At 45.8% G+C, this 21,687-nt stretch overlaps 1 protein-coding gene across 13 annotated transcripts in view; it reads right to left on the reverse strand.

The window, feature by feature from the left end:
• Nucleotides 1-21,687, reverse strand: part of NEK10 (NIMA related kinase 10) — an 831,700-nt gene that overhangs the window by 617,563 nt on the left and 192,450 nt on the right. The gene's annotated exons all lie outside the window — the stretch shown is intronic.

The following is a 21,687-nucleotide window of genomic DNA, read 5'->3' on the forward strand; positions in this document are numbered from 1 at the left end:
TCGTGATGAGGAGGTAGAGAGTCTGCTGCTTGTTTACTGAAAACATCCGCAAAGGATTGATACACCGGAGGTAGGTCGGGAAGGCTAATTGACCGGAGAGGTACAATTGAGGCTAAACAGTCCTTGGTACAAGATTTACCCCACGAAAGGACTTCCATGGTTTGCCAATTAAGTTGAGGATTATGCTTCTGCAGCCAAGGTAAACCAAGTATCACATCTTGAGAGGCTTTGGGAATCACGTAGAAGGAGACGTATTCGGAATGGAGCACACCAACTTTCATCTTGAGACATACGGTTCGATGAGTAATTATACCATCTGGAATTCGACTTCCATCCACTGCTGTAACAGCAACTGCTGCTTCCAGAGGCATGGTTTGAACTTTAAACCGTAAGACAAAGGCTGAGGAGATGAAGTTCTCGGCTGCCCCGGAATCTAGGAGAGCTGAAACTTTCACTGTAGAACTTGGAACTTCTAATTGAATAGACAAGGTCGGCTCTTTCCCAGAACGTGATTCTAAAGTAACTCCTAGCTTAACCTCTCTTGAATAAGCTAGGAGCGAGAGTTTCCCGGTCGGAGTTTGCAGAATTTAACTAAATGTTCGGAGGACCCACAGTACATGCAGAGGTTACCCTGTCGACGACGAAGTCGTTCCTCCTCTGTGAGGCGAGAGCGCCCAATCTGCATAGGTTCTTCTGTCGTTACCGGAGACTGTGATGAAGAATCTTGTCGAGGCCTAAGATGATAACGTGGACTGGACCGCTCTGCCCTGGATTTCTCTAAACATCGCTCCCTGTAGCGTAGGTCAAGTTTGTTACAGAGAGAAATCAATTCATCCAGTTTAGTTGGCACATCCCGGATAGTTAAATCATCCTTGATTTTCTCTGAAAGTCCATTCCAGAACGCGGCGATCAGGGCCTCCTCATTCCAGTTTAACTCTGAAGACAACGTGCGAAACTGAATAATATATTGACTGACAAGACGTAAACCTTGACGTAGACGGAGAATCTCCAAAGATGCTGAGGTGGTCCTGCCTGGTTCGTCAAAGATTCTCCGGAAGGATGATACGAACTCCTTGTAATTAGAGAAGATAGGATCACCTCTTTCCCATAATGGTGATGCCCACTCCAGAGCCTGACCGGAAAGGAGGGCAATAATATATGCAACCTTAGAACGAGCTGATGGGAAACTGGAGGACAACAGTTCGAACTGGATCTCGCATTGATTCAGGAATCCTCTGCAAAGTTTTGGGGTTCCGTCAAACTTACTCGGAGAGGGTAACTGCAAGCGGGACGTAGGCAGCGTCACAGGAGAAGCTGTAGTGGTAACTGGGACAACCGGAGTTGGAATCTGGACTTGAGACGTTTTAATAGCTGTATGAAGAATCTCCAAACTGCCATAGTTTGCATAAACTGAACTATTTGTGTCTGTATAGACTCCTGGTTTTCCAGACGGGAAAGGATATTTGACGTAGCACCGCCTCCTGCGAATTGGTCACTTGACGGATCCATGTGGCCAGTGCTTACTGTCAGGTCCGGGTGTTTTTGTGAATCCGTTAACCCGGGACCAACCACAGGTGTAGGTGCTGGGGTATGAAGAAAGTAGGGAGGACGAAGTAAGTTCCGTTTCATATATTTATTAAAAATAACAATTCAGTAAAGAGTTAAATGACAAGTTGTTAATCATCATATTATACTGAAGTATTGCAGGAATGGCAGAAATAATATGCAGGATAAAGCTCAAAGATAAATAAAAGAAATGTTCATGGAAACGTATGCAAAACAAGCTGATGAATAAATGTTGAATTGTCCAAATATAAATAAGCTTTGATGCAGAACTGTAGAATGTGTTTAACTGGATAATGCAGACATGAAGAAATAACTGTAAGGATTTGCAATGAAGTTTTGAGAGTTAACTGAGAGGCTGTGAAGAATTATATTTGTTATGGCAACATAGAAAATAAAAGTACTGAATTGGGTTACTTGCAGATTCCGGAGATCACTGTGAAACTGTAGCAGAAGACAAGGTGATGAATGGGTTAAATGCTGAGTAGAACAAACGAACAGCTGAGAGTAGTGGAATCCTCCAAACTTTGTATGGTAGGCAGACAAGGTAACCTCATGCAAGACTCTGGGAATCCAACTGCTTCCAGTAGGTGTGCAATTAACTGACGGCACAGCGGGGAGCTGGTAGATCTTTTAGCAGTGAAGGCTGCAGACGAACCTCTGGGAACGGAGGCGATATCTGGACCACGGGAATCACACAGGAATGCACGGAGAGAGCTCAGAGCTAGAGCACAGCGTTGATACAACAAAGCACTGGCCCAGAGTAACATAATCCCAGCCTACTAAAAGGCAGCACAAGCACGGGATTGGCTTACACCTGCCCACAGGTGTTTTCACAAGTGCTCTGTATTACCTATTTGGTCTCCAACATGGCCACCTCCTATACAGCAGACACACCGCAGTGCCTTAGGCCATTTGGTCCCCGCACTCACAGTTCCCAGATTCTGCATTACCTGTGCCACCGATCACGCCGCGTCCCCACACGGGCGCACAGCACCGCGAGCAACCGCACTGGCAACGGATGAACCCCAGAACCCGCAAAGGTAAGAGACCGGTTCGTGACACACTCATGAGACACTAAGTCTGAAAATGTTTCAAATCAATTTGAAGCCAATGCAAGGAAGCGAGATAACAATCTAAAGGCGGGATGTACACCACAAGGTTAGTAGATCGCTGATCATCGCACTGATACCAATCGTATATGCAATAACATACAGTATGGGATTGGTATTGCAAAGGACAGCTGTTCCTATAAGACCTGTCATTTGCGAACTCGAGCGGGCGCTGGACTTTCGGGTTTATGACCGGGGAGTCGTTATGCACATGTGTGATGGGGCGATCATGGGGCATGCTGGGAGGAATCCGATTGGATGCCTCACACCAGCACTGCGGAGAGAAGCCCATAGGCTTCTATGGGGTAACGCCAAAATCTGGCGTTCCCCACCGCGGCGGTGCCCTAGCGGTCAGAGTACCTTTGGACAATTCAGTAAACGGAGGTTTTACCACATTTTCTGTTTAGTAGATCCCCCCTAAGACTTGTCATAAAAGATTGTGAGCCTAATTCAGCAATTAGAGAATTTGCAAATCAAGCGATTATCGAATGACTGCGCATGTGTAGCGTTCACATTGCGCACCCACATGGGATAATAGCAACAGAAAATGCATACAGATTATAAACACAATGTAGCCGCTGCTTGACTGATAGGAAGCCAGCATTTCTGGGTGGAAACCTGCCATTTTTGGGGTGTGTCAGAAAAACCGCAGGCATGCCCAGGCATTTTTGGGGAGGGTCTATGATGTCAGTGCAGACCACTTCCAGCCGTCTCAGTTGCAGATTAGTGGCAGCCTTAAACCTACTTACATTTGCTCAGATGGCAAAGATTCTTCAATGTTCCGGGATTTGCACATGCATCTGCCAAGTTAATAGCAATCTCCGTTGCATTTGCAAATTTGCATGGGGCGTTTTCTTTCTGTCAGGGCGGCGTCTTTCTAAATGCAATTTCTCAGAATAAAGATGCTTGATCCATGCTGAATTAGGCCCTGTGATTTTAAAGTATATGCTTCACTCCCAAATAACTAGACCTAACTTTTTAAAACTATGTTAAGAAATAAGTTAATTTAGGATGTCTGAGGGTCTAGTAGTTAACTTCAAAGGAATCCTGTCACCATCCATGCGCTTTGTACACTGCTCAAAAAAATAAAGGGAACACTAAAATAACACATCCTAGATCTGAATGAATTAAATATTCTTATTAAATACTTTGTTCTTTACATAGTTGAATATGCTGACAACAAAATCACACAAAAATGATTATTGGAAATCAAATTTATTAACCCATTGAGGTTTGGATTTGGAGTCACACTCAAAATTAAAGTGGAAAAACACACTACAGGCTGATACAACTTTGATGTAATGTCCTTAAAACAAGTAAAAAATGAGGCTCAGTAGTGGGTGTGGCCTCCACGTGCCTATATGACCTCCCTACAACCCACACAAGTGGCTCAGGTAGTGCAGCTCATCCAGGATGGCACATCAATGCGAGCTGTGGCAAGAAGGTTTGCTGTGTCTGTCAGCGTAGTGTCCAGAGCATGGAGGCGCTACCAGGAGACAGGCCAGTACATCAGGAGACGTGGAGGAGGCCGTAGGAGGGCAACAACCCAGCAGCAGGACCGCTACCTTTGTGCAAGGAGGAACAGGAGGAGCACTGCCAGAGCCCTGCAAAATGACCTCCAGCAAGCCACAAATGTGCATGTGTCTACTCAAACGATCAGAAACAGACTCCATGAGGGTGGTATGAGGGCCCGACATCCACAGGTAGGGGTTGTGCTTACAGCCCAACACCGTGCAGGACGTTTGGCATTTGCCAGAGATCACCAAGATTGGCAAATTCGCCACTGGCGCCCTGTGCTCTTCACAGATGAAAGCAGGTTCTCACTGAGCACATGTGACAGACGTGACAGAGTCTGGAGACGCCAAAGAGAATGTTCTCCTGCCTGCAACATCCTCCAGCATGACCGGTTTGGCAGTGGGTCAGTAATGGTGTGGGGTGGCATTTCTTTGGGGGGCCACACAGCCCACCATGTGTTTGCCAGAGGTAGCCTGACTGCCATTAGGTACGGAGATGAGATCCTCAGACCCCTTGTGAGACCATATGCTTGTGTGGTTGGCCTTGGGTTTCTCCTAATGCAAGACAATGCTAGACCTCATGTGGCTGGAGTGTGTCAGCAGTTCCTGCAAGACGAAGGCATTGATGCTATGGACTGGCCCGCCCGTTCCCCAGACCTGAATCCAATTGAGCACATCTGGGACATCATGTCTCGCTACATCCACCACCGCCACGTTGCACCACAGACTGTCCAGGAGTTGGCGGATGCTTTAGTCCAGGTCTGGAAGGAGATCCCTCAGGAGACCATCCGCCACCTCATCAGGAGCATGCCCAGGCGTTGTAGGGAGGTCATACAGGCACGTGGAGGCCACACACACTACTGAACCTCATTTTGACTTGTTTTAAGGACATTACATCACAGTTAGATCAGCCTGTAGTGTGTTTTTCCACTTTAAGTTTGAGTGTGACTCCAAATCCAGACCTCCATGGGTTAATAAATTTGATTTCCATTGATAATTTTTGTGTGATTTTGTTGTCAGCACATTCAACTATGTAAAGAACAAAGTATTTAATAAGAATATTTCATTCATTCAGATCTAGGATGTGTTATTTTAGTGTTCCCTTTATTTTTTTGAGCAGTGTATAAACCTGAGCTAGAGATAGGAAGATGAGTGCACCTTGGGTTTAAAGAGTTAAGAAAGGTGGGGGCCAAGGAGCAGCTGCTAGACTGATAAGAGTCAGATGCTCCCAGCACAAAGCATCCATTATCTGAAGAGAAGTCTTGTGACTGAGGAGTGCACCAATTTATTCTGTGATTTCTTTCACAGCAGAAAAATAGGTCTCGTATGTAAGCAACCTTGATTTCTGATGATTTTTTTCTCTTTTCTCTCTGAAAGTATTTGCAAAAAATCTGTGCCTCAATGTTTGTAACCAAACCTTGGAAATATTTTTCAGATTAAATACATTTAATCTAGCATATTCTTCTTGTTTCTCGTTGAACTAGCAAGCCCGTGAGGTCAATGTTACACACGTGTGTTATTAAGGGGCTCATTTATCAACAAGTGATAAAACTTGTGCTTGATAAAACCCGTCGCGTATGAAAAATGGTGCTCCAGATAATCAGCTCATAACTGTCACGTGTTCAGCTCCTGTCATGAGTTTGAGAAATTACACATGGAAGCTGATTGGCTGGAGCATCATTTATCATACGCAACAAGTTTTATCATTCACAACAAGTTTTATCACTGGGCCCCTAATTGTGAAATATTGGAACGGAAAGACTCCCTTACATTGTTTTGTAGTGGCACTGAAATTGTTTATTTATGCTAAGTGACTGAAGTGCGCACTGTCATGACCCAAGTGTTCTAGGATGCTGTATCTGAGGGCAAGCTGGAATCATGACAAGGCGCATGGAGATGTTGCATTTTATGGAAGTGTCATGGGAATGTCGCTGATAGTGGCTGCATTCATACAGTAGACACAGAACAATTTGCATAGTAGGCCATATTCAGCAGATGATATGCACCTGCCACAGGGCAGGTGCAAGTTTCAACAGTGTGATGGATCTACATGCACAGAGAGCGGGCATTTCAGTCATTGCACATTCAGATACACAGATGTACATCAGGGAATGAATTTGTAGCAGCATGTGCTTAAAGTTGCAACTACAGCAAAAGCCGCAGATACGGACACGCCAGCGTCTGACTCAGAATCGGGCCTTTAGTTCTTAGCTGGTCCAAGGAGATAAGGGCATACTAATCAGGGTGACAGGGAGGACAGCTTTCCGTAATACTCACAACCCACTAACATGGGAACTGAAGGTGGTTTAAAGAGAAATCAGTGGAAGCTGTCAAGTGACTTTTGCACAAATAAGACTGGCTGGAGATTATGACTCCAGTTCCAGGGTCTATGAATGACAGGAAGAACTGTAAAGCTTTAGTTTGATACCAAGGTCCTACAACCTTAGTCAATTTTTCTTTCCATCCCCATGCTTTTCATTTTGAAGTGCCCTCTTCTTGTTTTCTTATTATTATTTTTTTGTGCATAGAAAATAAACAACAACAATAAATGTGAACATACAATCATAAGCATTTCCTTTGGCGAGTCTCTGTTTGAAACTATGGAGCCCACACAAGGTCAAATTTATGAAGACTATCATGTAGATAATAATCTTTTTAATGCTTGCAATATACCAGACATAAGCAGGGCCAGTGCTAGGGTGTTCGGTGCCCTCCTGCAAACTATAAATTTGCGCCCTCCCATACTTTACAAAGGGACAGCGTGTGCCGGAAAAAGGGGTGTGGTCTTACAAGGAATGGGCGTGGTCACACAATAGTACCCCCATTTCCATTTACGCCACACAGTAGCACAATCGTATTCACATTACACAACAAGTAGTAGTGCCGCATATACACATAATGCCCACAGTAGTAGCGCCTTGTATACGTAATGCCCATAGTAGCAGCACCCCTAATATGTAATGCCCACAGTAGTAGTGCCACTTATACGTAATACTCATAGTATTAGCACCCCTTATACATAATGCCCATAGTAGTAGCGCCCCTTATATGTAATGCCCATAGTAGTAGCGCCTCTTATATGTAATGCCCATTGTAGTAACACCGTTTAAACACATAATGCCCACAGTAGTAGCGCCCCATATACATAATGCTCATAGTAGTAGCACTGTTTTTATGTAATGCCCATAGTAGCAGTGCCGCTTTTACATAATGCCCATAGTAGTAGTGCCGCTTATATATAATGCCCATAGTAGTGCCGCTTTTACGTATTGCCCATAGTAATAGTGGCGCGTATATATAATGCACATAGTAGTAGCGCCATTTTTACAAAATGCCCATAGTTGTAATGCCACTTTTACGTAATGCCCATAGTAGTAGTGCCGCTTATATGTAATGCCCATAGCAGTAGCGTCGTTTTTACATAATTCCCATAGTAGCGGTGCCGCTTTTATGTAATGCCCATAGTAGTAGAGCCACTTACATGTAATGCCCATAGTAGCAGTGCTGCTTTTATGTAATGCCCATAGTAGCAGTGATGCTTTTACGTAATGCCCATAGTAGTAGTGCTGCATAAATGTCATGCCCACAAATGGGCATTATACACACAACGCCCACACACACACAACGAGCGCACACACACACGACTGCACACACACACATACACACACAATCTCTCGCACTCACTCTCTTTCCCTTCACTTACCTAACAGTCTGGCTGGCCATCTCTGTTCAGCTCATCCTCCTCATCATCAGCAGCCTGGTCCACTGTGGCGCCTCCCCCTCAGTCCTGTGTAGGCCCACCCTCATCCCCATGTAGCCACGCTCCCTTCTCTGTCCGGAACAACCCAGCTCAGCTGTCACAGGGGAGGGGGACAGGTGGCTCCAAGCTGCTGGCAGCAGCAGTGGGGACAGGGCTGCGCAGCACAGGGAGAGCCCCCATCTCCAGTCTGGCGCCAACCTGCTCTGCATCCTTTTGCTGAGCGGCTAGCGTCGGGCCTGGACATAGGGATCTTTTTATTAAGCCATGAACGGAGATAAAGTGGATGGAGATAAAGTACCAGCCAATCAGCTCCTAACTACCATGTCACAGGCTGGGTTTGAAAATGACAGTTAGGAGCTGGTTGGCTGGTACTTTATCTCCGTGCACTTTATCTCCATCTAAGGCTTAGTAAATAGACCCCATAGTTATGGTGCCCATACACTTGTGAGATATTAGGTGCTATCCTTCTATTTCGATCTCATCTGTGAGAGAAATCAAAGGATTGTATGCACATTTTAGGTACCTTGAGACGCGATGCGCAGGCACGCCGCTCGAATGTCGCGTCTCAAGATAGTATGTGCTGCACTTAATATTTCTCACATCGCAGTGCGATCGCATGTGGTTTTTAAATCACATGTGATATATCGCACCGCGATGTGCGATGGGCACCCTCCGGGAGCGGCCAGAGACCTGAACTGCATCGCGGGGCATCGCACAAGTGTATGGGTACCATAAGTAAGACCAGACACTATAGGAGGGTTGGGGAATTTCCAGTTCCTAGTGATTAAAGAATTAGCTGCAGCAAAAACAAGGGAAAATTTTTGTCATTGGAAGGCTCACATCTGGGAGACGACGAGAGAGCAGGAAAGACCACATGTCCAGGGATAATAAATGGTCAGAGAGGAAGTTTATAATGGAGAGGACTTCATTCCAACATGGGATGAAAAATTAGGGCATGTATACCAAATATGTAGAAGTTTTTCCTTCTGGCCACAGTTCCGCCAGCAACTCAGAGTGGAGGTAAGGAAAATTTTGGAGAGTCTATCTGGTGTATAATACCACCGATAATACATTTTATGTGCAGGTTCTTTCATTTGTGAGCTCGTAGTAATTCCTTCTCTCACCTCCTCCCAGCAGGATTCATTTTAAGGTGGGCCCAAATCCCTTTCCCACTCATGGCGGCTCTGAGAGTCACAGGTTACATCAATCAATAGGTTATAGATGTAAGATATCCTGACCCTGCCGAGTGAGGAGGTGAGGCAGAGCTGTTCAAATGGGGTGGGGGTTCGCATGACATCTGCTTGGGGAATTGAAATAAGAAAATGGAAAACCTGGAGGAATTAAAAAAAAAAAAAGGTAGAAGGGAAGAGAAATAATCCCTGAATGTGAGCCATGAATACCCAGGTATTATAAACAGTAAACTTGTGAGCCATTCTAATCCCTGCATTTATCCAGAAATTAAAATGGGGGAGGACACTCCAGGCAGGAAATCTAAGTTGTTCCATAGTGGGACTACTGTAGAGGAAGACTACTGAAGTGGACAATTTATAATACTATAGGTACAGCAGGAGTCCCACAGAAATATGCAGAACTTAAGGGAGGGCAAAGAACCAAGTGAGGCATGCCTATTACCATTGGACAGACCCCAGGCTGAAGCTAGGAAGTGGATTCCAATGTACCAGGTCCAGTCAAGCTATAGTATTGAGAGGGGAAAAAGTAGCCACCACTTGGCTCAAATGACTTGCCAAGTAGTAGAAATTAACATCTGGAAATACCCTGCCTCCCCTAATTCTAGGCTGCTTTAGAATATTTGCAGAAATCCTGGAGGATTTTTCTTTCCAGATAAACCATTAAAATCAGTATTGTAGGTCAATGGGATCCAGGATCATATCTTGAAAAAGTCCTTAGATAAAGGTGAAATGCATTGATATTGCCCCCATACTGCTGCCCACCAGCTTCCCAGTAACTTTATCAGTTGCCTATTGATGGGCTAATTCTTTGTTTTGCCGGCAAATAGGAAAGCAGGAGCCGCTTCTGTTGCCAGCACTGGCGCATCAGGCTACATCTATCTGCTTGCTTGAGACCACACAGCATCTGTCTCTATACCAGTGTCAGATACCTTTGAGGCTGAAGTGAACCGTTCTTATCCGTGATCACTGATACCAGCATTGGTCCCATATTGGGCTCGATCATGCTGCAGTTGAGGTGCACCGCTGACATGCAAGACCGCTGCACGGTCATTTTGTTGGGATACGGTCGTTAGGTCGACACAGCTTAGATCGACAGTCATTAGGTCGACCACTGAAGGTTGCCATGTTCTAGGTCGACAGGTCAAAAGGTTGACATGAGTTTAAAAAAAAGTATTTATTCATACTTAACGATCCATGTGGACTATGATTTTAACGGTAACCTGTGCTGAGCGGAGCAAGGCACCTTGCCCGAAGCATGGCGAGCGAAGCAAGCCATGCAAGGGGACACAGTGCACTAATTGGGGTTCCCCGTCACTTTACGAAGAAAACGACGCCAAATAAAGTTTAATAATACCATGTCATAGTTTTGACCTGTCGACCTAATGACCATGTTGACCTATTGTCCCTGTCGAGCTAATACATGTCAACCTTCCATGGTCGACCTAATGACTGTTGACTAGAGATGAGCGCCTGAAATTTTTCGGGTTTTGTGTTTTGGTTTTGGGTTCGGTTCCGCGGCCGTGTTTTGGGTTCGAACGCGTTTTGGCAAAACCTCACCGAATTATTTTTGTCGGATTCGGGTGTGTTTTGGATTCGGGTGTTTTTTTCCAAAAACACTAAAAAACAGCTTAAATCATAGAATTTGGGGGTCATTTTGATCCCAAAGTATTATTAACCTCAAAAACCATAATTTACACTCATTTTCAGTCTATTCTGAATACCTCACACCTCACAATATTATTTTTAGTCCTAAAATTTGCACCGAGGTCGCTGTGTGAGTAAGATAAGCGACCCTAGTGGCCGACACAAACACCGGGCCCATCTAGGAGTGGCACTGCAGTGTCACGCAGGATGTCCCTTCCAAAAAACCCTCCCCAAACAGCACATGACGCAAAGAAAAAAAGAGGCGCAATGAGGTAGCTGTGTGAGTAAGATTAGCGACCCTAGTGGCCGACACAAACACCGGGCCCATCTAGGAGTGGCACTGCAGTGTCACGCAGGATGGCCCTTCCAAAAAACCCTCCCCAAACAGCACATGACGCAAAGAAAAAAAGAGGCGCAATGAGGTAGCTGACTGTGTGAGTAAGATTAGCGACCCTAGTGGCCGACACAAACACCGGGCACATCTAGGAGTGGCACTGCAGTGTCACGCAGGATGTCCCTTCCAAAAAACCCTCCCCAAACAGCACATGACGCAAAGAAAAAAAGAGGCGCAATGAGGTAGCTGTGTGAGTAAGATTAGCGACCCTAGTGGCCGACACAAACACCGGGCCCATCTAGGAGTGGCACTGCAGTGTCACGCAGGATGTCCCTTCCAAAAAACCCTCCCCAATCAGCACATGATGCAAAGAAAAAGAAAAGAAAAAAGAGGTGCAAGATGGAATTATCCTTGGGCCCTCCCACCCACCCTTATGTTGTATAAACAAAACAGGACATGCACACTTTAACCAACCCATCATTTCAGTGACAGGGTCTGCCACACGACTGTGACTGATATGACGGGTTGGTTTGGACCCCCCCCAAAAAAGAAGCAATTAATCTCTCCTTGCACAAACTGGCTCTACAGAGGCAAGATGTCCACCTCATCTTCACCCTCCGATATATCACCGTGTACATCCCCCTCCTCACAGATTATCAATTCGTCCCCACTGGAATCCACCATCTCAGCTCCCTGTGTACTTTGTGGAGGCAATTGCTGCTGGTCAATGTCTCCGCGGAGGAATTGATTATAATTCATTTTAATGAACATCATCTTCTCCACATTTTCTGGATGTAACCTCGTACGCCGATTGCTGACAAGGTGAGCGGCGGCACTAAACACTCTTTCGGAGTACACACTTGTGGGAGGGCAACTTAGGTAGAATAAAGCCAGTTTGTGCAAGGGCCTCCAAATTGCCTCTTTTTCCTGCCAGTATAAGTACGGACTGTGTGACGTGCCTACTTGGATGCGGTCACTCATATAATCCTCCACCATTCTATCAATGTTGAGAGAATCATATGCAGTGACAGTAGACGACATGTCCGTAATCGTTGTCAGGTCCTTCAGTCCGGACCAGATGTCAGCATCAGCAGTCGCTCCAGACTGCCCTGCATCACCGCCAGCGGGTGGGCTCGGAATTCTGAGCCTTTTCCTCGCACCCCCAGTTGCGGGAGAATGTGAAGGAGGAGATGTTGACAGGTCGCGTTCCGCTTGACTTGACAATTTTGTCACCAGCAGGTCTTTCAACCCCAGCAGACCTGTGTCTGCCGGAAAGAGAGATCCAAGGTAGGCTTTAAATCTAGGATCGAGCACGGTGGCCAAAATGTAGTGCTCTGATTTCAACAGATTGACCACCCGTGAATCCTTGTTAAGCGAATTAAGGGCTGCATCCACAAGTCCCACATGCCTAGCGGAATCGCTCCCTTTTAGCTCCTTCTTCAATGCCTCCAGCTTCTTCTGCAAAAGCCTGATGAGGGGAATGACCTGACTCAGGCTGGCAGTGTCTGAACTGACTTCACGTGTGGCAAGTTCAAAGGGCATCAGAACCTTGCACAACGTTGAAATCATTCTCCACTGCACTTGAGACAGGTGCATTCCATCTCCTATATCGTGCTCAATTGTATAGGCTTGAATGGCCTTTTGCTGCTCCTCCAACCTCTGAAGCATATAGAGGGTTGAATTCCACCTCGTTACCACTTCTTGCTTCAGATGATGGCAGGGCAGGTTCAGTAGTTTTTGGTGGTGCTCCAGTCTTCTGTACGTGGTGCCTGTACGCCGAAAGTGTCCCGCAATTTTTCTGGCCACCGACAGCATCTCTTGCACGCCCCTGTCGTTTTTTAAAAAATTCTGCACCACCAAATTCAAGGTATGTGCAAAACATGGGACGTGCTGGAATTTGCCCATATTTAATGCACACACAATATTGCTGGCGTTGTCCGATGCCACAAATCCACAGGAGAGTCCAATTGGGGTAAGCCATTCCGCGATGATCTTCCTCAGTTGCCGTAAGAGGTTTTCAGCTGTGTGCGTATTCTGGAAAGCGGTGATACAAAGCGTAGCCTGCCTAGGAAAGAGTTGGCGTTTGCGAGATGCTGCTACTGGTGCCGCCGCTGCTGTTCTTGCGGCGGGAGTCCATACATCTACCCAGTGGGCTGTCACAGTCATATAGTCCTGACCCTGCCCTGCTCCACTTGTCCACATGTCCGTGGTTAAGTGGACATTGGGTACAACTGCATTTTTTAGGACACTGGTGAGTCTTTTTCTGACGTCCGTGTACATTCTCGGTATCGCCTGCCTAGAGCAGTGGAACCTAGATGGTATTTGGTAACGGGGGCACACTGCCTCAATAAATTGTCTAGTTCCCTGTGAACTAACGGCGGATACCGGACGCACGTCTAACACCAACATAGTTGTCAAGGACTCAGTTATCCGCTTTGCAGTAGGATGACTGCTGTGATATTTCATCTTCCTCGCAAAGGACTGTTGAACAGTCAATTGCTTACTGGAAGTAGTACAAGTGGGCTTACGACTTCCCCTCTGGGATGACCATCGACTCCCAGCGGCAACAACAGCAGCGCCAGCAGCAGTAGGCGTTACACGCAAGGATGCATCGGAGGAATCCCAGGCAGGAGAGGACTCGTCAGACTTGCCAGTGACATGGCCTGCAGGACTATTGGCATTCCTGGGGAAGGAGGAAATTGACACTGAGGGAGTTGGTGGGGTGGTTTGCGTGAGCTTGGTTACAAGAGGAAGGGATTTACTGGTCAGTGGACTGCTTCCGCTGTCACCCAAAGTTTTTGAACTTGTCACTGACTTATTATGAATGCGCTGCAGGTGACGTATAAGGGAGGATGTTCCGAGGTGGTTAACGTCCTTACCCCTACTTATTACAGCTTGACAAAGGGAACACACGGCTTGACACCTGTTGTCCGCATTTCTGGTGAAATACCTCCACACCGAAGAGCTGATTTTTTTGGTATTTTCACCTGGCATGTCAACGGCCATATTCCTCCCACGGACAACAGGTGTCTCCCCGGGTGCCTGACTTAAACAAACCACCTCACCATCAGAATCCTTCTGGTCAATTTCCTCCCCAGCGCCAGCAACACCCATATCCTCCTCATCCTGGTGTACTTCAACACTGACATCTTCAATCTGACTATCAGGAACTGGACTGCGGGTGCTCCTTCCAGCACTTGCAGGGGGCATGCAAATAGTGGAAGGCGCATGCTCTTCACGTCCAGTGTTGGGAAGGTCAGGCATCGCAACCGACACAATTGGACTCTCCTTGTGGATTTGGGATTTCAAAGAACGCACAGTTCTTTGCGGTGCTTTTGCCAGCTTGAGTCTTTTCAGTTTTCTAGCGAGAGGCTGAGTGCTTCCATCCTCATGTGAAGCTGAACCACTAGCCATGAACATAGGCCAGGGCCTCAGCCGTTCCTTGCCACTCCGTGTGGTAAATGGCATATTGGCAAGTTTACGCTTCTCCTCCGACAATTTTATTTTAGGTTTTGGAGTCCTTTTTTTTCTGATATTTGGTGTTTTGGATTTGACATGCTCTGTACTATGACATTGGGCATCGGCCTTGGCAGACGACGTTGCTGGCATTTCATCGTCTCGGCCATGACTAGTGGCAGCAGCTTCAGCACGAGGTGGAAGTGGATCTTGATCTTTCCCTAATTTTGGAACCTCAACTTTTTTGTTCTCCATATTTTATAGGCAGAACTAAAAGGCACCTCAGGTAAACAATGGAGATGGATGGATTGGATACTAGTATACAATTATGGACGGACTGCCACGGTTAGGTGGTATAAAAAAACCACGGTTAGGTGGTATATATTGTAATACAATTATGGATGGACGGACTGCCTGCCGAGTGCCGACACAGAGGTAGCCACAGCCGTGAACTACCGCACTGTACACTGGTTGATAAAGAGATAGTAGTATACTCGTAACAACTAGTATGACTGACTATGACGGTATAAAGAATGAAAAAAAAAACACGGTTAGGTGGTATATATTGTAATACAATTATGGATGGACGGACTGCCTGCCGAGTTCCGACACAGAGGTAGCCACAGCCGTGAACTACCGCACTGTACACTGGTTGATAAAGAGATAGTAGTATACTCGTAACAACTAGTATGACTGACTATGACGGTATAAAGAATGAAAAAAAAACCACGGTTAGGTGGTATATATTATAATACAATTATGGATGGACGGACTGCCTGCCGACTGCCGACACAGAGGTAGCCACAGCCGTGAACTACCGCACTGTACACTGGTTGATAAAGAGATAGTAGTATACTCGTAACAACTAGTATGACACTATGACGGTATAAAGAATGAAAAAAAAACCACGGTTAGGTGGTATATATTATAATACAATTATGGATGGATGGACTGCCTGCCGACTGCCGACACAGAGGTAGCCACAGCCGTGAACTACCGCACTGTACACTGGTTGATAAAGAGATAGTAGTATACTCGTAACAACTAGTATGACACTATGACAGTATAAAGAATGAAAAAAAAACCACGGTTAGGTGGTATATATTATAATACAATTATGGATGGACGGACTGCCTGCCGAGTGCCGACACAGAGGTAGCCACAGCCGTGAACTACCGCACTGTACACTGGTTGATAAAGAGATAGTAGTATACTCGTAACAACTAGTATGACACTATGACGGTATAAAGAATGAAAAAAAAACCACGGTTAGGTGGTATATATTATAATAATACAATTATGGATGGACGGACTGCCTGCCGACTGCCGACACAGAGGTAGCCACAGCCGTGAACTACCGCACTGTACACTGGTTGATAAAGAGATAGTAGTATACTCGTAACAACTAGTATGACTATGACGACGGTATAAAGAAAGAAAAAAAAAATACCACGGTTAGGTGGTATATAATTATACAATTATGGATGGACGGACTGCCTGCCGAGTGCCGACTGCCGACACAGAGGTAGCCACAGCCGTGAACTACCGCACTGTACTGTGTCTGCTGCTAATATAGACTGGTTGATAAAGAGATAGTATACAACAATATACTACTATACTGGTGGTCAGGCACTGGTCACCACTAGTCACACTGGCAGTGGCACTCCTGCAGCAAAAGTGTGCACTGTTTAATTTTAAATTAATATAATATTATGTACTCCTGGCTCCTGCTATAACAACCTGCAGTGCTCCCCAGTCTCCCCCACAATTATTATAAGCTTTTATACATTGATGTGCAGCACACTGGGCTGAGCTGAGTGCACACAGACTGAGTCACACTGTGTGACTGCTGTGTATCGTTTTTTTCAGGCAGAGAACGGATATAGCAGAGAACGGATATATTAAATAAAAGTTAACTTAACAACAACTGCACTGGTCACTGTGGTAAACTCTGTCTGCACAATCTCTCTCTCTCTCTCTCTCTTCTAATCTATTCTAATGGAGAGGACGCCAGCCACGTCCTCTCCCTATCAATCTCAATGCACGTGTGAAAATGGCGGCGACGCGCGGCTCCTTATATAGAATCCGAGTCTCGCGAGAATCCGACAGCGTCATGATGACGTTCGGGCGCGCTCGGGTTAACCGAGCAAGGCGGGAAGATCCGAGTCGCTCGGACCCGTGAAAAAAAAAGTGAAGTTCGTGCGGGTTCGGATTCAAAGAAACCGAACCCGCTCATCTCTACTGTTGACCTTAGTTGTTTCTACCCAACAACCCATTCCCTTTGTCACAGGTACGAATGTTGATTTATAATACAGCATATATTTAATCCACCTTGCCTTCCAAGCTTTTCCAGTGCTTGATATACATTGCAGGACATTGCTCTAAGGGCCTAATTCAGACCTGATCGCAGCAGCAAATTTGCTAGCTAATGGGCAAAACCATGGCCCTCATTCCGAGTCGTTCGCTCGGTAATTTTCTTCGCATCGCAGCGTTTTTCTGCTTAGTACGCATGCGCAATGTTCGCACTGCGACTGCGCCAAGTAATTTTGCTATGAAGATAGTTTTTTTACTCACGGCTTTTTCTTCGCTCCGGCGAACGTAATGTGATTGACAGGAAATGGGTGTTACTGGGCGGAAACACTGCGTTTTATGGGCGTGTGGATGAAAACGCTACCGTTTCCGGAAAAAACGCAGGAGTGGCTGGAGAAACGGAGGAGTGTCTGGGCGAACGCTGGGTGTGTTTGTGACGTCAAACCAGGAACGACAAGCACTGAACTGATCGCAGATGCCGAGTAAGTCTGAAGCTACTCTGAAACTGCTAAGTAGTTTGTAATCGCAATATTGCGAATACATCGTTCGCAATTTTAAGAAGCTAAGATTCACTCCCAGTAGGCGGCGGCTTAGCGTGTGTAACTCTGCTAAAATCGCCTTGCGAGCGAACAACTCGGAATGACCACCCATGTGCACTGCACATGTTATATCTGCCCCCTGCAGTGCACATGGGGCCTAATTCAGAGTTGATCGCAGCAGCGAATTTATTAGTAGATGGGCAAAACCATGGGGGGTAATTCTGAGTTGATCGCAGCAGGAATTTTGTTAGCAGTTGGGCAAAACCATGTGCACTGCAGGGGAGGCAGATATAACATGTGCAGAAAGAGTTAGATTTGGGTGGGCTATTTTGTTTCTGTGCAGGGTAAATACTGGCTGCTTTATTTTTAAACTGCAATTTAGATTGCAGATTGAACACGCCACACCCAAATCTAACTCTCTCTGCACATGTTAAATCTGCCTCCCCTGCAGTGCACATGGTTTTGCCCAACTGCTGACAAAGCTCCTGCAGCGATCAACTCAGAATTACCTCCCATGTGCACTGCAGGAGGGGCAGATATAACATGTGCAGAGAGAGTTAGATTTGGGTGGGGTGTGTTCAAACTGAAATCTAAATTGCAGTGTAAACAGCAGCCTTTATTTACCCTGCACAGAAACAAAATAACACAACCAAATCTAACTCTCTCTGCAAATGTTATATATCTGCCACACCTGCAGTGCACATGGGGGGGTCATTCTGACCTGATCGCTCACTGCAGTTCTTCGCAGCACAGCGTCAGGTCAGAACTGAACATGCGTCGGCGCTGCAGTGCGCCGGCGCATGGTGACAGCCGACGGCTGTCGTTGCCTAGCGATCGTCTCTGCCTGATTGACAGGCAGAGGCGGGAGGGGGCGGCACGGCGTCCGCCGTTTTGTGGGCGCGGTCCAGCCAACACAGGCGTGGCCGGACCGTGTGGGGGGCTGGCTGCAGTGGCTGTGTGACGTCATACACAGCCACAGCGACCCGGGCAGCGACGAGTAACTCCCGGCCAGCCGCAGGAGCTGTGCTGGCCGGGAGTTACTCTTCAAATTCAAAAGCATCGCTGCTGTGTGATGCTTTTGTACTTGTGGGGGGAGTGGGGGGTCTGACATGCAGGGCAGACTAGCCCTGTGCTGGGCCCCTTCCCCCGCATGTCAGTGTAAGTGATCGTAGCTGTGCTAAATTTAGCACAGCTACAATCAGGTCAGAATTACCCCCATGGTTTTGCCCAACTGCTAACAAATTTGCTGCTGCGATCAACTCTGAATTACCCCCATGGTTTTGCCCATTAGCTAACAAATTTGCTGCTGTGATCAGGTCTGAATTAGGCCCTAAGAGTACTACAACATATTTAACCATCTGGGAGACATATCTTTCTACATATCACTTGTACTTGCAAATTAGTTTTTTATTAAGGGCTTGCTTATGAGGTAAATAAACAGCAGATTGTATTCTATTTTATATAATACTTAATTGTGAATTGGGTTTATTTTTCTGTGCTTGTATGTATGGGTATTTTGATAATAAATTAATACATTTCTTAATAAATCTTTATATATATTTCTAAGAGAAGACTTTTTCTGTAAAATTTATGAACAGATGGTATTTCTGTTATTTATATTGTTTTACCACATTTTAAGTAAATCTTTTCTATTTAACCTATTTCTCATCTATCCTTTTAGTTTTGTAGTTTTCCTATTTGTCCAACTGGCAAGTGGTCACCTAGATTTGCTGCATATGAGAACTCTGTTCAAATATCATAAAAATCCTATTTCTTTTTGTTTCGAGATCAAGGATATTTGAAATACCCTACTGTCAGCAGCCTTTCTGCCTTTTCACCCTGCTTGCAAAATGTCTGCTTCAGTTGTTTAAGAGTGTTAGCAGTATGTTCAAAGGGCATAATTCAGACCTGATTGCTAGCAAGCAATTTTTGCACTGCTGCAATCAGATAGTCGCCGCCTACAGGGGGAGTGTGTTTTAGCTGTGCAAGTGTGCGAACGCATGTGTAACAGATTTTGTGCAGTCTCTGTGCAGCCCAGGACTTACTCAGCCGCTGCGATCACATCAGCCTGTCCGGGACCGGAATTGACATCAGGAACCCTCCCTGCAAATGCATGGACATGCCTGCGTTTTTCCAGACACTCCCTGAAAACAGTCAGCTAACACCCACAAACGCCATCTTCCTGTTAATTTTCTTGCGATCGCTCGTGCGAACGGATCGGTCGCACAAACCCATCGCTGAGCGGCGATCCGCTTTGTACCCATGCGACGCTCTTGCGCAATGCGGTGCATACGCATGCGCAGTTTGGACCTGATCGCCTGCTGGGCGAAAATGCACAGCAGCGATCAGGTCTGAATTACCCCCAAAGAGAAGCAGATTTAAGTTAGCTTTAACCTTTTTAAGTTGATCTAACATCAGCTAGGTGGGGGAGAGTTTATTATGTTGGTCGAGGTCATGAAGTTTAATAGTAAATGATGGAGTACGGTAAGTACTATTTTTCTTGTGTTGTAAGGCCATGCTGATGAGATGACCATGAATAACTGCCTCATGGGCTTCCTGTAGAATCATTGGGGTAGTCAATGAAAAGAAAATATCCAGTCAAAAGGGTCCGTATGTGTTGGAGATAATCAGTGTAATGAAGTAGAGGCTCATTACATCTCCAGGTAGAGGGATGAGGACAAGAGGAAAAAGATCGGCAGTAATCGGGCAATGATCTGACCATATCATTGGATAGATTCAGGCTGACTGGAGTTTTAGGGTCAGATCATGACTGAGGAAGACCATGTCTATTCTGGAATAGGTGTTGTGAACTGCTGAATAATACTTATAGTCCTTTGCAGCAGTATCAACAACCCGCCAAGAATCAAAAAGGTGTTGTTTAAGAAGGGTTAGTAAAGCTGCAGATTTACAAAATTCTGACGCCATGAAGGAGGAGATGGGAGGGGAAGTCCTATCCAAAGTATTGACTGCTACTACATTAAAGCCACCTGCCATAATCATTTCCTCTTAAACTTGGGAGAGGAATGACCCTCTTCTTGTTTTAATCTTTTTGCCTTCAGTTTGCCTATTCTGGGACAGAGTTAAGCTCTGCCTGTGGATTTTCTATTTTATCCCGTCCTCGGATTTATATTTATTACCAGTTGGTAGGGGATCCTTCCTCTTATAGAGTGGGGTCTCCATATTGCTAATTACAGGTATGTTTCCTCAATATATTTTTGTTTCAGGTCACTAATAAGGTTCCTCCTCAGGGTTGGCTCTGGTTCATCTTGACGGAAATGAGTATTCTGATTGTGGAGTTTTGCATGCCACCAGTTCTGAGGTTAGAGTTGTGGCTGGATGTTCACAAGAAACTATCGTGATGGTTGCTCTTAGATCAAATGATAGCTTTCTTCCTTTGTATCTAGCAGTGATAACTACTTTTCTGCTTTGGGTGCTTGGCACACAATATAATGCATTTCAACTCTTAAGTGCCCCATACACTACAGCGACATGTCAGACCCTCATGTCGCATACGATTTCCCTTGAACTGTCCGGCAGCCTCCTGGGCGGCAGGATCGCATAGGATACATCGTATGCGGCCCTTTTGCATATGATGTATCTTATGCGATCCCAGCCATGCCTGCGGGAATCAAGATATCACGAGTGCAGCACTAACGACCTAGGGGCTCCAATCCGATGCTCACGGGACCGCGCATCGGATCGGATGTAAAACACATCCGATTTGCCACTTTCCATCCGATTTATCGACCCGAAAGGGCAAAATCGGATGAAATCAGGCATTATCGTTCTAGGGTTTGGGGCTCTTTAGCAGTTTAAAGGGAGTGGTAAAAAGCCAAAACCAACAGTGGCTACTCTTTTAGGATCTGAAGGGGGCAATCATTTAGAGATGATGCACTGCACAAACAGTGGTCTAGTGTGGGATGCATAAGACTATTCGTATAGCATTTGGCATGGTGATTTCATTGATATGTCTGCCATGACCAAGGATGGTATGAAACGTCTGGATAAGTAAAAGCAGTGTTCAAGTGTATAGGTAATCCATTTCCTTGCCCACCAATGGAGGGCTTTTGAGTTTCCTGACTCTGCATGGGCCCTAAAAAGGGAATTACTGGTTCATTCAGCACCTGTCTTACCATATAGTTTTTTTGGGTGATGATGTTCTTAAACTTCTCCTCTGTCGGGTTGAGCATCAGTTTCTTGGTAAGGCATTGGGTTCAGTTTTGGGTTTTTGCAAAATAGCTCTCTTAGCCAAGGAAGACATTGAG

This window comes from Pseudophryne corroboree, chromosome 5, assembly GCF_028390025.1.
Source record: "Pseudophryne corroboree isolate aPseCor3 chromosome 5, aPseCor3.hap2, whole genome shotgun sequence".
NCBI classification, from domain to species: domain Eukaryota; kingdom Metazoa; phylum Chordata; class Amphibia; order Anura; family Myobatrachidae; genus Pseudophryne; species Pseudophryne corroboree.